Here is a 14672-nt window from a genome sequence, read left to right as displayed (position 1 = left end):
GTGTTGCTTGGAAATGCATTGGTTGTTTGGAATCACTGATGCTAGGGAAGAAAGACTTTGTGTTCAATAATTTAGAAGCAAGAAGGATGGGAATGAATTCCATCTACCTAGGCAGCTGTGCGTGTGACACCTTCAATACTATTGTCAAGACAACCAATGTAAAGACATTGGTGATTGTGGGATGTTTCCATGGCTGATTGGTTTAGGAGAAGACTATTATTCCTGTAAACTGGCTATCATAATATAACTGCTTTACTCCTCTCCAACGAGAATAATTTGATGACATCAAATTACCTTCAAATCATAAACAGTAGAACATTATCTGCATTTTACTTTACAGTTTGTGTTTAATGGTTCTCTTTGCACATGGATGATCCGCAGGGTTGAAACAGAACTGTGGTTACCAGGTCCTGAGGTTAGAACCGTGATGGTATGGGACGGATTTCCTAATCAGATGTAGAGTAGGAGTAAGTGGTTTTAAACTGCTTTTAGCACTATTTCAGCAATATCATGGCGGGGGACACCCGAAATGGGCTTCACACAGTTAACAGTGAGAATTTGAAACCAGGCCTATGGCGTGACGATCTAATGCATTAACCACTAGGCTACCAGACAGATCTTGAGTGGAAGGATGTTATGGAAGTTATAACTGTTATAGTTTGTTTGTTGTTTAACACTGCCCTCAGTGAGTCTGGACCAGACAATCCAGTCATTGACATCATGCACATCGATCTACACAATTAGTACGGGTCTTGGGAAAGCATTACCTTGTCAGAGGCATAAGAATAAGTTCCCAAGTTGCAACATAAGTTGAAAGTCCTGTCATGACACTAATGTTAAAAATGAAATGTGTAGAGTGTCCATACACAAGAATAGGTTACTAGAGCCAAAACATGATCACTTTGATTTGTAAAACTGTATGTTGCGGGGTGATTTGCATTGTGATCAGATTGAGGTACGGTATACAAGCCGAAACACTGGAAAGTCTGCATTGCCATCAGATAAATGAGTCTAGCTAGAGGACATGTGGCCATTTCTATCTCTGTAAAAACCAAGTGGAATTAGGCATTGGCCTTCACAACTTTCTATGTTTGCAGCCAATTTCTTAAAAAAAAAGATGTATACTGTGTTATATTTAGGACCCATGTCAAATCTTGACACAACACTGGTGTCATACATTGAAAGTGAGTTTTGTTTTTCACCTCTGTCAAGTAACATGACAGCTGAATGTCATATAATAATTAAGTCTAGATGAGACGAACCAGTGGTTGACAGAATGAGCATGTTACTTGGCTCTTACATCAAGCACTAAGGGTGCTGGGGACCTATTCTGCACAAGTACCCCAGAGAGAGACGTAAGTTGAGAACAGTGAAGTTACTCTATGTATGATGTTGAGAAGATACATGGATTGTGTGTCATATGGTCAGTCAAGTAACAAATCTTTTGAATTAAATCTTAATGTGGAGGACAAGAAACGGCCGATGTTGGGTTCTCTTACATTGTTACAAGAAATATCTTTGGAATAATAATACTTTGTTACAATTATAGGAATTAACTTATAATTCAATAGCATATGGTTAATATTACTAAAGGAATATGACAGTATGTGTTTTTTATTACAAGCCTGAAGTTAATGTTATTTCTGGAGTAAATTGATGTCAGAAGCCTTAACTTGAGATGGTAGGGTAAAGATAAATATTATATAACACAGCATTGCTGTGCAGTACAAAGTACTAGTCGCTTGTTCTTCACAATCCCTTCATATAGTGGTCTGATAAAAACTGATAATTTCCTCTCAAAACAGGTCAGGCAATTTGCTATCATTTCTCCCTATTTGATAAAATCTTTATCAGTATTTTTTTCTCAGCTCTAAATGTGCAAAACAACAATGTTATACTGGTTCATTACTTCATCAGATAACATTAGATAATTCATCATTTATTCTTGTGTATTCATCTGAGAAGTAGTTTACAACCTTCCCTTACTAGGAAGTCTGTTAGATATATTTATGAACGGGGAATGTAAGAGTTGCAAATCATGACATGTGAATAAATTTACATTCAAGTTGGTTATAAAAACTATTAAGATTTCACACATTATTTCTAGTGTGTCACAGCTCACATGTAGTCACAATGATAGCTTTCAGGATTTCCTATACATGCCTGGCATGTTTTTTGAGTATGAAGAAGCCTTTGAATATAATATGAATATACTTCTGAATATATGTACTGTATGTGTGCCAGAACTTGATATTTGTATTAATAGTGATATCTTTCAATGACCTGGCAATCTGCCTGGACCTGTTTCTACCTTCCTAGCAATGGACTAAATATTTTTGTCTCTATGAAAAAAAAGCATTATTGAGTTGGTATGTTACATATTAACTATCTTTGACTTTGTTTTGTCAATAATGCTGTTACACTTAGATAGTCACTTTGACATATATTTAACTGTTTGGGTCCAAAGTTAATTTTGTTCTACATTTAAATGTAAAATTTGAAGTTAAGAAAAGTAAAAAAGTAAAAGTGTTATTTTTTTAAATTGAATATTTTTATTATTTGAGTTTGATAACCTTTTCCCCCTTTTTGTGTACTTTATAATCAATATTGTATAAGGTACCTCTCTGTGCCTAATAGTTGAAAATAAACAAGGCAAGAGTTCGAGACAGATAAATATTGATAAATTTGAATTTAGGGGCATTTCCTGCATAAATCAATGTTTTATGAGTTATACAAGCTACATAAACCCAATAGTTTTTATTGGGAGACTCTCTGCTCAATATTTGTGTTTGAATAGAATTGTGAGTGATTAAATATGGTCGTCCTACAGACCCAATGTTGGGTTGAAATAACCTGCTTGATGAACCAATGGCGAGACATTCATACATAATGTCTATAGATATAGCTCTATATCCCAGCAAACTCCATACAGGTACAAACAATTTTCCCCTGATTTTAGGCCTGTTGGCCCACATGTTTATGGAAGTTTGTGGAATTGCTAGGCATTATGGTTTAGTAGGCTGAACTCTATATTGAGAAATGTCCTCGTGTCAAATGATAGAATTTGTCTTTCAGTCCCCTTGACTACCGGTTGCCGGGGCCATGACTTCCCGATTGTGTGCTTGTTTAAGATCTTTGACTGGCGAATACTTTTGATATATCTTAATTCAATTGAACAGCCTACCCGGGTTGGCAGATTTCACAGAAACATTAGGTGGTGTAACAGTGATTACGATTTCTATACCCATGCCCCGTTTGTCAACTCTATTGGAAAATCCTCTATAGTTCCATTGGTTGCCATGGTGTCATTAGCCCAAGCAGAGAATTAGTGACGATCAGGTTTATTATGGGTCTCTCTCTCTCCAAAATACTGGAATTTCTGGTTTGGGCCGTCAGCCAATAAATATCAAGGCTTGTAAGGAGACACGTTTGTCTAAAAGTTTGCGGGAGCAATTGCTGTTTAGTTATTGATAATACTGTCCCACCCCTCAGATTGTATAGTGCTGGAGTTTGGTGAATGAGAAGGCTGTTATGGTTTTTGTCAGTTATTTAGTGTGTTTAACATGGACTGACATTAAATGAAATTAGACCCAATTTATGAAAATGATAAATAAGGAAATATGGTGTGTTTTTTGTATTTGCCTCAGTTTTCTCATATGCGATAGGGAAATGATTTATTTTCGGAATGGTATTTGTAATTTTAATCTTTACTATCTTGAATAGATGTATTGTAAATTTATGAATTGTTTAAATCCTTTGTGGTAATTGAAAGGATAATTTATATGATTTTGCTTTGATCAAGTTTTATGATAATTTAGAATTGATTGTATCTGTGTTTGCTAAAACAAGCAAATCGCTGCAACTTTGGTGGGTCATGGAAAGAATCAAACATGGCTTTATAAATCCCCCTTGACCCTTCAAAATATGGGTGGGGTGGGGGAGGGGAAAAGGAGGATTTGACAATAACCCCAATGTGACCTGTGACCTGTAGTTCAAATAGTATTAGAATAGATCAGGAGGAAGTAGCCATTGTGTGTCCATTGTGTTGTACCCCTGATCAGCTGGGCCATGGTGGCTGGTCATTCAGACCATGCTTACCTACCTGTGATATAACTTGACCGCTCCCACCCAGCTGCAGCCACACCCATTCTCTAGGAAACTGACCCTTCAATACTGCCCAGTTAAAGTACATGTGGAGGACTTGATGCAGTTCACTGGGTAAAGTAGCACAAGGGTTTTTACAGTAGTTCCACTCAGCTGTTTTTCTTGTGTTTGGGAATTTAGTCAATGGAACCTTCTGCCATACAGTCAAACTCTTTCATTTAAGACAGAATTTGGTCCAGATTTTTAAAAAGAGTTTGGATTGTATAGCCCTTGAAATAACTCTATTCTCTGTTCTTAACTAATTCCATATATCTGTAAACAAATATCTGGTTTCATTTGAAGGTTCCATTTTGAGCGTTTGTAAATATGATTTTGAGAAAAAAAATTATGATATGTCAATTTCATAATTCAATCTGAAATGTATTGTTGGCATATTCCTTGGTAGAACAAGAAGTTTGTGGTTTATGAAGGAAACCATGAATATCAGTAATTTACATGTGGAGTTTTTTCACAACAGATTTCATGGATGCTACAGTGTAATCCGACTTTGCAAAAGGAAGACAAAGCGATTGACATCGTTCATTGCTGATGTGTGGAATATATATTTCTGGTTTCTTTTCCAAAACTGTATCAATCATAATCAATCAACTTTTTGGAATATGATGATTGTGATGCAATAAAACAAGTATTTTAAACTTCCATAAAAATTATTCTCAATAACAAGCAGAATCACAGAATTGGAATCATTTCAGGAAAACAATAGCTCTAATATTTACTTAGTGTTTCAGTGTGGATTCTTAACATTCTAATTGCAAGGATTACGATTAAATACTAGAGATGTAATTGACAAAATAATCTGCCATTATCCAATATTAGATGTTTGTGTTGTTGAATTGCTACAACACTAGAGAAGTATCATCTACTCGTTTAGCTCGGCCAAATCATATCTTAACGTTTACCTGGACGTGTTCTCACCTGTAGACTCACAATCAATTGCTCAGATTAAATTTCAAATTCATCACCCAGTGGACAGTATTTGAGTCCTGCTTTGATAGAGCAATACAAATATCGCATTGATTTTTTTTGGTATTTTTGTGTTTATTGCTTGCATGCAATGTTAAGATCAGATAACTGGCCCTATAATCTTGCATGGCTGATTGTATCAGGTCTGGCTAGAACACTGGAGGACAAGGCTTTGTATTCTATATTGAACACTTTATTGTACTTCTGGATATATTCAACATATATGGACTCCCTATGGATTCGTAATGAAATATATTTCAAAGAATTAATTACTTGGCCGCCGGAAGTTATAACTTGAGGCTCATGATTTTAGAAATTTACAGTTTATTTACCTGTGTTATTTTCTTACCATACATTTATTATATATAAGTATATAAATAAACGGTGACCTTGCGGTGCCTTCATCAATTATAATTTTTTCCAGTTCAGTTCATATTATTCTACTTTTATTATTATTTGTTTAAAATCCGTACTTGTACTATTGGTCTGTGGTTTTACAGTTAAACGACAATAAAATTGAATATTATTTCTGTACTGCATGTTAGGTGATATTTTAGGGACGTCAGTGTTTCCATATTGTGGTCAAAATATTTTTGTCTTATGTTAGAGAACTTTTTTGTTTAGGGTGAACTACACCTAGAATCATTCTGAGAGATTTAGCTTGAGCTGGTTACCAGTTCGGACATGACGCCACAGGCGGTTTTCGACTGAAACTGTGAAGTTTTGATTAATCTCAATTATGCTGCAAGAGTTTATGGCAAAGTGAAGGGGGAAAGGATGTCAGCTTCCACACTTTAGCCATGTTTTATTGCACATTAATTAAACATACCTCACACTGTTGTCATATATATATCATTGTCGTTAAAATACTAGAAATTCTCTTGTAATAAAACTGTCAACAATACAACGTATATTGCCTCAAAACGACACTGTTGGTCTTGGCCATGTTGTTTTCTTGGGGGGTGTATTTTTAATTTTCTGCCTTTCAGTGTTTGCAATTAATGGACACTAATATTATTCAAGACTTTATTAAACCTTAAAAATGAGTCTTTTGTCGTTTAACGCATTTTAGACGATGCATGTACAAATGAAATAAGTGGTAAGGATATCAACTTTTGGGACAGGAAGTTGTGTGTTTCCCATCATCATGCACTTTATGCAGTTGATGCTTGCCAATTCCCAATGGAGGCCCAGGTTAGACTGTTTCGCCACTACCCAATTGCTTGTCGTAATAGGCATAGTGGTTAATGGTTCGCTTGTCACGCCAAAGACCGAGGTTCGATTCCCCACATGAGTACAATGTGTGAAGTCCATTTCTGATGTCCCACCCCATGATTTTCTGGAATATCAGGGATGTCATGGAGCGGGACCACAAAAATGGGCTTTACCCATTTTACCCATGTGGGAATCAAACCGTATCTTAGCGTGGTGATGAGTGAACACTTTAACCATTAGGCTACCCCACAGTCCCTCTCTGTGTTGACATTGGAATAGGACAAAAATAATTTCATTCATTTTCAGCTCCATTCTCACATTATACTGTTGTGATCTTTTATATCCTGTGATAAAACTCTTGATGCTTCAAACTCAAGGACCTCACATATGAGCTCATGCCTTTGTCATTACTTTGCAGCAACCCAATACAAGCCATGGGTGTTTGCTTATAAGTAATAGCATGGATGGTAAGGTCTTCCATTAAGGTCCCACACAATAATATCAAACACCCTAGCACAGGTGAGACTGTTGCATTGTCATGGTAACAGATTGACAGGGCGTAATTTTCCAATAAACTTCTTAAAAAGCCCTTGCCGATCAACTGTCATGAATTGATTTGGGCTGGACTCAAGTGGTGCTATTGTGAAAAATTGATGTGTCCATGATGATACCTGGCACTGCAGACTTGTCAAGATTAGTCAACGAGGACTTGGCCCCCTTTGATGTGTCAGGTTGCCATGGTTACTGTAAACTCTGATAAGGTGGCGGTGGAGGTTTGGGAGACAAGATCTGTATGGGACCGGAAGGAACTGGTCTATCTTGGATGTGGTCAATCCCCAGCAGCCTGCCGGCCATTGTTTCCTCTCTGATGCTGTTGTCCATTTCCATGGCAACGCGTACAGCAGAATTTCCTCATGGTTCTATGCGGTTTATGACATTTCGTCTTCGGCTTTATTTTATTTTCTCATTGAAGCATGCAGTAAACAAGAGATGAATTATCAATGAATGTTAATCCCCTTGTGGGCAGGTAGGAAGGCAAGCAAGCAGAAAGCCAGCCCAAGCTCACCTACAGTTAACACTTGGCTCAGGTAATCAATGTGCTACACCAGAAGCTAGAACAACTAGAGTTGCACATCTGATCGCAGTCTATTAAAGAGCTTTTGTTTAACTTTCCGCATGGGGTTGAGGTAATCGCTACAGGGAGGAAATACAGACGTAGTTTGTAAAGATGGTTTTATGCAAAGTATGGAAAAGGAATTGCACATTTGACCCCCTCAATTAACGATTGTTTATCATCAGAGATCTTAATGTTGAAATATTGATATTGTATTATTAAATATTGATGTCTGTTTTACCATTATTGTGTCATGGGAAGGGTTTGAGAAAAAAATAACATGCTTTTGGGGATGATTGTAAAAGAATGAAATACATTTAGCGGCGGTCATCAATATGTTCCATGCATGTCCAAAATTAATGAGTGGCAAGGAGTCTTTGGCATCAGGGCAGTAGATCCCACATTAAAATACATGTAGTAGCTTTAGGGTCATTATTTTGAAATTCCATCACCAAAATCCTCAAAGACCCAATCTCAGAAAGGCTCCCTTCATTTCCAATACTGCTTTAATTAAAGTGAGGTCCTCCCCTTCTCTATTATCATGTAAGACAACTAATAAAGAATTAATAAATAATAGGTCCCTAATTAATCTGCTTATTTTACCCATATGGCATGGATATAATGGAAATTATTTTCAGTACTTCTCACGGAGCATAATGCCAATTGTTCCATTGTTTTCATTGTTTGAGAGGATCAGTGTGAGGTCGCTATTCATGACGTCATGACAATTTTAGGCGATGCCAAGACTTAGAACTTACAACATTATTCCCTCGGGACTTTGCCCTATGGAAGCTGTTTCAGAGGATAAAGAGTTTGGATATTTTCTGGTGTTGATGTTTTGTATTATGTTGTCTATCAGCAGAAATACTGCAGTATTTTGACAGGAGTAAGAACATAGGTATTGGTTTGAAAAGGCTGATCACCTAGTATGAAGCTACATGATGGCATTATTTGGAGCCAGTTATAAATTTGGATCAATAATCTTTAAATTAAACCTTTTAATTGCTAAGTAGAAAATTACTGTTCATATTTTTCTGAAGTTTTGACTTTAACAAACATTGAGATCCTGGAAACAATACTTATAGTTGATGAATGTGGAGAGGTATCTATTGTGAGGATACATTACTGAAGCTCATGATGCATTAAGCTGGAAATATGTTAATGTAGAAAAGATTTCTTCTATGAAATAGTTCATTAATATGTGGGCCCGGTTTGAAAGAAGGAACTTTTTTTTATCCAAAAAGTGGTTTTGGAAGACATGCAAGGAACAGGTTTATGTGGGCCGTGTTCTCCAGTGGGACAGTGAATACAATGCACTTGGTGAACTCAGCCTGAAGTGTTAGAAATATGCCAGGTGATTAAGAACACTTGCATCAATAATAAATGAAATGTTTTAATCAGCAGCTGAAGCAACAAGGCCAAGGCGCTTCATGCTGTTATTATGTTGTAGAAGTTTAAAGTGATCCCAGTAATTGTTATAAATTTGAACAAGTTCTTCGGTTTCACAAGATGACTATCAAGGGAAGGTATCCCCTTTCTGGGAAATGTCACCTTACACTAATTGAGGGACAATGAAGCACTTGCATTTCACCAGTTTGGAAGAAATATTTCTGAATAGAATCATACATATATTTTTGTCATTTAATCAGTTTTGATGACTATAAACACACTTTGCAGTCTGGTAATTTAGTTGAAGGTTTTATAATAAAAAAGAAAATTATATGCTTTGGAGCACATTTGGCAACAAGTTTCAAATCTACGGTCACTTGAACATGTTGAAAAGTAATATTTTTTTAGGTGGTCTTTTTTGTCTTATGTTCAGGTTATATATGTCCCATATTAATGTATGACTTTTATTGTAGTGTGTTTACACATTTTTTGAGCATATTTATGATAATAAAAACAGTAGAAGTGCTATTATGGTTGAACATGTCTTCAGTGTCATATCCTCACGTTAACATTTGTGATGTCCATATAAGTCTGTACAAGTGATACCTCTTGGGCTGAATATCACGTTAAGTTTTTATCTCTCCAGTGTGTAACATTATAGAAAATATAGAGTTCATAGTTCATTTCATGTTTTTATTTGTGTCAGTTTCAGCAGAAAAATGCTCACATCTGGGTTTCCACTCAGCTAGAAAAATTCTTATGAAAAATGTCAGCTCTCCTGTACAAAACTGTTTTTCCTTGCAGGTGTGGCTATATATTTAATATGTAATTTAGCATTTTTCAATTTGAATCCAGTTTAAGCTATTTATCTTGCTATTACCAGCCCACGTCAGTGTGTCGTGGTCTTAGTCATGGTTGTGTTGTGTGACTTGTCATGCCTCACTGGACAGCTATAATAACACTATTGACAGCTTTCTCATCAAGTTCAGAAACATCAAAAACTCGCCATATTTCCCACCAGTATTCAGAAATAGCTCCATAATTCTTTGAAAGGCAAATTCTCCACTACTTGTGAAGTAAATATTGAAAACTGTGTGTCCCCTGACCGGATAAACATTATCCAGGAGTACGGGTTTCTCTGTAAATTCCATAGTTACGAACAATATAGCTTATCACTCTTGCCTGGCCTGTCTATCTTAGCAATATTTGTTCTTCAGCAAAACCAAACAAGATAGGCCCTCCTTGTTTGCCGAACTCAAAAATACCTGATATTCCCTATGAAATTCGGTATTTAGTTTCCGAGATTTTGGGACCCGAGCCATGAAATACACAAGTTCGACATAAATTTGAAAACAAGGAGGCTTTACTGTCGTATCGCTGCCTGACATTTATTGTCGTGTATTATTGTAAATTACCAAATTTTTATGATTCACCCAACCTACATACTATGAGCCCTAGGCATGACTTAACACTTTGATAGCTGGAGCTCTTTATCAGGCTTTTGAAAATATCTTGTTTCCAAAGTACGAAAGATATTCATTTTTAGAAAGAACTTGAAAAGTACTGTATGAAGGTCATGTATAAATGGGGACACATATATTTAGATAAGACACTGTTTGTTCAGGGAAACATTTCACCTTCAAGACAACACGAACAACCTGATTTATTTCGGAGATTTACTTCTCAAAAAAGAAGTTTGTGAAGTAACAAGGAAAGATTAGGAAGGTTGTTTTAAAAAAGGAAATAATCTATTTTGAGGTATAATTGGTTTTTTGAAGCAACATTTTAGTATCATATTACATGTATTATAAAAAAATTTAAAATGTGAAATAGGAAAAAAGAAATAATCTATTCTGAGAAATAATTAGTTTAGCGAAGCCACAGTTTGGTACATGTGTTATTTTACATGTGTTGTATTCTATCAAAAGTGTCAAAATACAAAAAAATGCAAATAAAGATTTCAATGTGATTAAAATATAAATAAGTTAAGAAGGGTTAGGGGGAAGATAAACTAAGAATGAGTGAGTGGGTGGACTCTAACACCTTTATCATGACGTAGAGAAATCAAGCTTCAACCAAAAAACCAGTGATCGATAGTGTGAGCACCTATCGATGCATACCCTGAAGGCATGCTGTCAGTCAATGGTGTGGCGTGGGTCACTGGTGGTTCAAGCATTTACTATTCTTAAAAGCTGAAAGGAGAATTGTTTCAACAATGAGCTTCATAATATGGTGTAGTTTAATTCCTGAAAATTAAAGTTGAGACATCAAGTGATGGTTTAGGTGATACAGAAGCAAAGGTGAATGGGTAAACCAGGATGTGTGTGTGGGAGGGCGGTTAACTGGCGGGCCTTTTGGGGTATACATTGAATGGCTAACTTTCCCTTCTTAAACAATGACTAGCAGACATTAAATTCATTTTTATCCTTTTTACATAAAATTGAAACAATCCCTTCAAAGTATTTCAAATTAACTATTTCAAATATTTTGATTGGGTTGCTGGTTAGTATTGAAACTAATGGCCTAATTTCTGACAGGTTTTTGTGAACTAGTCATGCTTCCGTGTGGCTGCATCAGTGTAATTACTTCAAATTCATTGCATTCCTGGAAAGTCTTAATTTGGAACCCCCAAATATGGCTATTTATCTGTCTACAGTTGTATCAATGGGAGGAAAGGGTGAGGGGAGGGGAGGGTAAGGGTTGACATGTTGTATAAGCAGCATCTCCCTTACTGCCCATGCCTCACATATCTAGCCCCACTCACGACCAGACACAGCATGGACAAGTAAAGACTTGACACTTTACAGCTTATTGATTAAGAAACATGAAAATATGAGAAAAAGTAGATGTGAAATTAAAAAATAACAAGCACATGTAAATTTGGATATTTGTTTCTAAGGGCAATTTTCTAATTTATTTGTCATGAAATAAAACATACATTCAAATTGGTAGTTAACATATGACATAAGAGAAATGTCTTTTGAACAATATCACTAACATAGGAAATTGCCTCAGGCAAGTGGGTAATGCCTAGTTCTGTTCCTGCTTTGCCAAGTTTATCTCCATGGTTTGCCATTCCCAGCCTGATCTCAAGGTCTGATGTAATAGTGTGGAGCTATACCCAACTGCCCCTTACCTAAACAATACATTCATATTTCATATCAGGGTAACGACTGTGACTGTTCTACTTCCCTCCATTGTCCATGACATAATTCATTTCGACCCATCCCTAAAGAATGCCTTGTGTGTCAGCCTGTACCAGAGGATTGTTGTCGTATTTTCAGGGAAACTTCTTAAAAGTTAAAGAAAATAATCTCTTTTTTCCTCAACATGATCTTATTTTCTTGTGAAAATCTCAAAATTTTCTCTGCCAGCTATCCCAACTATTAAACTCCTTTTTGAGATCTCTGGCACACACTTCCCGGAACTTTTGTCTTGACAAGGCTCTGTCTCACCCAACAGAGAAATTCCCCGCCAATTTAACCCAACTCCAGCAATTCCCAAACCCGACGTTCAAATCTTAATCCATGTAACTTTTGTCTTTATGCTACACTCTGGATACATATTTATTTTTTGCATTGAGAAAATATCTAGACAGGAAAGTATTTTTCTGTAGAGTTCAAAGTGAAGGCTGTGATCAAGCTTTATTTGTGACGTACATATTTTGAATTGACAGTTAAACAGCTAACACCCAAATCTAGTCCAGATCACAAGTATACATTTCACAAAATGTCACCTCGGCTAACTACGCATATTTTGCACAGAGTTTATGGTTTTGGGCCTACAAGTTTGAGAGAAATGAAATGTAAATATATCAAGACCAAACCAAAGCTGAGAGATTTGTTTTGTGACAATTCAATATGTTATTTGTGCACTTGCGGGGAATGCTGTCGTTCCTTTTGTCCCCACCAACTCTTCTTCAACGGTCCTGGATTGAAGCCAATTTTTTTTTGTGTGAAAAGGTAGTTTTACTCATAAGTTCCAAAAAGGCCATATTTTACAATCTTGAAAAGACTGGCTTTGATAGGGAGGACAAAATCTTAAGCAATGAATGAAAGGTTGCGTCATATTGCTCTATCTTCTTTCCAGTGAAGGTGTTTGTGTTAACAGGTTTTCTAAATGGTTGGCATTTCAATAGTCAGTGCATATAGTCCCAATCACCCTAATTTGTAAAGACGTATCTGTCAGCTAAGAAATGCCACAAAAGCTATTTAGTGGAGTAAAACCGTCCACTGCAGTCAGCGTTACACAAGCATATAAATGTGCATTTGATTGTGTAAGTTACATACAAGTTGTAACCTGTGGTTTCCTGGCAATACACTGTTGTGTGTTTACAGGTATGGTAGTCAGTTAGAGGTAGGCTTTCTGTATACCATCTTATAGTGAGCAGTAGATGAATAGTTGTTGAGAATATATATAACTTCTGTTGATATGTCTTTATTGCTAAAGTTGACTTTCAGGCCAACTCAGAAAGAAAGTTGTTGGTACATATTTGTTACTGTTTTCAAGTGGAAGGCTCCTGTTAGTGAAAAGCACTGTTTGATGAATATCGTTCACAAGTGAATAAATGATATTTAGTCACCCTTATTATGATTTTTCAAGTTCAATATCAGTTTTTTTTTAAAATATTTTTTCTTTTATTACATATTATTTTAAATGTGCGGACCACATAACCCTTGCGTTTCATTATGAGATGTATTACAAGGAGTCACTGCATTCATAATTTCTAACGTTGTCGGTTGTTTTTGTTACATCATTGACTTCTGGATCCCATGTGTATCAAATCTTCGACTTTAGCCACCCGGGTGAAGTCAGAGTTGTCTAAAATTTCTTTAATCTGGTAGTATTAGCTGCTAAAACTCCTTATGACGAGACGAAATTCAGTTGAGAGTGATGCTGAAAGACTTCAGACTAGCGAAGCTCAATGGAATGTTTCAGTACAAAGTTGTTGGTTTTTTGGTTTAACCTGAAAATGGTTTATGTTGTTTAACCAATATCAATGTCACTTTAATCTTTTTTCTCGTGTTTCATGTACCGGTTTCAGAATGACTACAAATTTGAATCAATTATTGTTTTGCTAGAAATTCATGTGAAGCAAATCCTTTTTTATTACTTGGTTATAAGCTTTCAATGTTACAATACTGTGTTGGATTTAGGATAGTGATAAACATTTGTTTGTGTTCCTAAGCTACTCTAAGGTTTTATTCTAACATTTTGCTCAAAACATTTTTTGTAAGTTGTTAAGTGGATTAGGATCTTGTATTGTCAGATCGTGGGTTTGAATAACGGTTTTGTCCCGGTTATGTTTCTAGGTATGTCAGCACCATACCAGAGCTTGTTGGTTTCACAAAAGTATTAAACGTATGAGACCTGCATCAATTCTGGCTTTCCTCCCACATTTAACTGACACACCATGATGTAACTGGAATAATGTTCAAAGCTGTGTTAAACCTAACTCACTCACTCTTGTATTGTCGGGTATTCTAATTATTTAAAAACATGTCAGTTAAATAGAATGGCACAGTAAAATGGCCATAATCTAGAAAGCTCGAGGATGAGAGTCATTAGCTCAACTTGAAAGGGAAATTATGGTGTTAAAGCAGAGATATCTTTATGTCCTAGATAATTTTACATATTTGATCATAGCATGTGTGGAAAGAGATTTTTTGTTCCTAAATTGCTGGAGCTAAGGTCGCTGTGTCACTTTACCCTGGCGTTTGATAAGACCATAATTGCCCTGTTATCTGAAAACAAAGGTTTTGAATCAAAAATACAGTTTTAGGTTTCATGTGTGATTTTGTGTCCTGGACATGTGGTCTCCGACACA

The 14672-nt window shown here is 36.0% G+C and overlaps 1 protein-coding gene across 5 annotated transcripts in view; it reads left to right on the top strand.

Moving 5' to 3' along the window:
• Nucleotides 1–14672, top strand: part of LOC124152499 (zinc finger protein castor homolog 1-like) — a 50999-nt gene that overhangs the window by 20067 nt on the left and 16260 nt on the right. The gene's annotated exons all lie outside the window — the stretch shown is intronic.

The sequence above is a fragment of the Haliotis rufescens genome, unplaced genomic scaffold (assembly GCF_023055435.1).
Source record: "Haliotis rufescens isolate VD_foot unplaced genomic scaffold, xgHalRufe1.0.p SCAF_13, whole genome shotgun sequence".
NCBI lineage: Eukaryota > Metazoa > Mollusca > Gastropoda > Lepetellida > Haliotidae > Haliotis > Haliotis rufescens.
Note: the sequence above shows the minus strand (reverse complement) of the source record. Positions and strands in the feature narration are given on the sequence as shown.